The sequence below is a fragment of the Mauremys mutica genome, unplaced genomic scaffold, assembly GCF_020497125.1.
Source record: "Mauremys mutica isolate MM-2020 ecotype Southern unplaced genomic scaffold, ASM2049712v1 000466F_np12_subseq_146170:218182_obj, whole genome shotgun sequence".
Taxonomy (NCBI): Eukaryota; Metazoa; Chordata; order Testudines; family Geoemydidae; genus Mauremys; species Mauremys mutica.
Genome location: NW_025422967.1, coordinates 15,771 through 18,461, shown reverse-complemented (window position 1 = coordinate 18,461; position 2,691 = coordinate 15,771). Strand labels below are relative to the sequence as shown.

Genomic DNA, 2,691 nt, shown 5'->3' with positions numbered 1-2,691 from the left:
CAACACCCATTTTTTCATGTTCTCTGTGTATATATATATATATCTTCCTGCTGTATTTTCCACTGTATGCATCTGATAAAGTGGATTTTAGCCCACGAAAGCTTATGCTCAAATAAGTTTGTTAGTCTCTAAGGTGCCACAAGTACTCCTCATTATTTTTGCAGATAAATTCATGGAGGTGAAGTCCATTAATGGCTATTAGGCAGCCTGGGTAAGGAATGGTATCCCTAGCCTCTGTTTGTCAGAGGGTGAGGATGGATGGCAGGAGAGAGCTCACTTGATCATTACCTGCTAGGTTCAGTCCCCCTGGGGCACCTGGCATTGGCCACTGTTGGCAGATAGGATATGGGGTTGGATGGACCTTTGGTCTGATCCAGTCTGGCCATTCTTCTGTTCTTATGAAGGGAAGGGCAAAGCCCTGCAACAGAGTTTCTGTAGTGTAGTGGTTATCATGTTTGCCTAACACGCAAAAGGTCCCTGGTTTGAAACCGGGCAGAAACATGATGACTTAACTTTTCCCAGCTCCTAGTGGCCTGTCCCTGCTGTTGTACGAGCAGCAGTGATTTCTATGCTCAATAGGTCTGTTATACTTCCCCCATTCCCATTTTTGTCTCCTCTCCCTCTCTGAATGCTTGTGAAGTGGCTTTCCCCCTCCCCCTCCCGCTCCCTCCTGGAATGCTTGTGGGATGAAGGAGCTGGTTGAACAGCTGGAAGATCATAAGAGCTCCTAGATAGACAAGGTGTCTGGGACTTTCATTAGGCAGCGATCACACACCCAGAGCATGGACACTGCCCAAGGTAGAGTGTGACCCACCAAATGCAGCCAAGTCATCTCCAGTCGCAGGCCATGAGGAGCAGGTCCTTAAAAGGGGAAGGGGCCCTGTGCTCAGGAGTCACTCACAAGCTTGTACCTCCAGTGAATGCCCTTCGCCCGGACCGCCTGGCCAGTGGTTCGCTGCGTTGCAGTCCATCGCGCCTCAGGAAGACTTACCTTCATCGCACCGTCCATCGCGGCGCTGGGGGACACTTACCTGGCAGAATCCTGTGCCTGCCTCTTGGCTTCCCAGGGGTGGCTACTTGCAGCCCAGGAGAAGAAGGATGGTTCTGGTGAAAGGAAGACAAGCAAAGCACTGGGAGGAAATTTGGGTGTGGGCGCTGCGCTGGGGGTGGGGGTGGGGTGCAGGAGGGGTGATGCAGCTCCCAAAGTGACCGGTACACACAACCCTCTGGCAGCAGCTCCTAGATGAGTGGGGCCAGGGGATCTCCATGTGCTGCTGTCTGCAGGTGCTGCCCCCAGAGCTCCCATTGGCTACAGTTCCTGGCCAATGGGAGCTGCAGAGTTGGTGCTTGGGGCAGGGGCAGCACGTGGTGACACTCCCCCCGCCCCAGGGGATGCTGGGACATGCCAGCCACTTCTGGGAGTGGCACGGAGGGACGGAGGCAGAGTGGGCAGGGAGCCACCTTAGTGCTGCTGGCACATCTCTGCACACCCGTTGTGGGGGGAGGGGAGCAGAGGGCTCCATGTGCTGCCTGGGGCAGGGGCAGTGCACAGAGCTGCCTCCCCTCCCGGGTCTATTACAGGAGTGGGTGGGTGGGGTCTTTTGGCCTGCAAGGTGCAGCAGGTCAGACAAGATGATCACACTGGTCCCTTCTGAACTTAAAGGGTCTGAGTCTAAAAGGGAGAGGGAAGTAAAGGAAATTTTTTAAAAAAAGTAAACCAAGCATTGTAATACCAGGATGACTCCAACTGCTCATTATATAGTCCCACCCCTTTCTTCCTCCACTGGGTGTTTAATGACCTGTTGGGATTTGGGACACTGATTCTCTCATTCCATTGATAAAACATGACTGAAATTAAACCAATTCCCAGTGGAGGAATCATTACATCATTGCATTAGCTGGGAATTGAACCCAGTTCAACTGCTTGGAAGGTAACTATGCTCACCACTATACCACCAATGCATCTGGGGAAAGTCTCTGATTTTTCACACTTGGTGTTTGGTCACCTTACTTCTCAGCATGAGGCAAATGTCTCTGTGGTCTCTGCCATTCATCGTGGGGAGTTTCCCCACTGATAACAGTTCTTGCTGGGTTGGGGATGGGAGAGAGAAGAGGCGTTTATTCTGTTTCATTCCTCTCCATTTTCTGTTCCTCCCCTTCCCTTCCAGGATCCTCCCTTCCATTTCAGACTGTGCAGTGACACCCTCCCCGCACCCAGGACTCTGGAGCCTCTGGAGCAGCACGATCCCATGAGATCCTCAGTGACCAAGGGTCTTTTCCAACTTCCAGGAGACCCAGCTTGAGTCTAAAGGAAGCTCTGTTCCTTCCTGGGGATCCTCTCTCCCTTCATGGAGATCAAGATCATGAAGCCTTTGCCTTGCCTCCTGGGTCTGAATTAATGTCCCATTTCCCACTATGTGCTCCAAAGAAACAAATGTTTCTAACCCAGGTGAGCGGTGTTAATTCAGCTGGAATCCTTCACCCACATTCCTTAGGAGATACAGACTCTCTGTGACACAGACTGACTGGGGTTCATCTCTGCATGTCCCCAATGGGGAAGGAAAGACACTGAGGGGGAAGGAAGAAGATGGACAGAAGGAGTCAAATGGGGCTAGACCAGAATAGGACATTTTCTGCCTGTTAAAATGTACTAGACTCTAATTGCTTAAAACAAAACAAAAACCCACCAGC

At 51.5% G+C, this 2,691-nt stretch overlaps 2 non-coding genes across 2 annotated transcripts; one reads left to right on the top strand and one right to left on the bottom strand.

The window, feature by feature from the left end:
• The first annotated feature begins 428 nt into the window (after positions 1–428).
• TRNAV-AAC lies at positions 429–501 on the top strand. Its single transcript has one exon. It is a non-coding gene; the product is annotated as a tRNA-Val (tRNA).
• A 1,389-nt stretch (positions 502–1,890) lies between these two features.
• Positions 1,891–1,962, bottom strand: TRNAG-UCC. Its single transcript has one exon. It is a non-coding gene; the product is annotated as a tRNA-Gly (tRNA).
• Between the last annotated feature and the right edge of the window lie 729 nt (positions 1,963–2,691).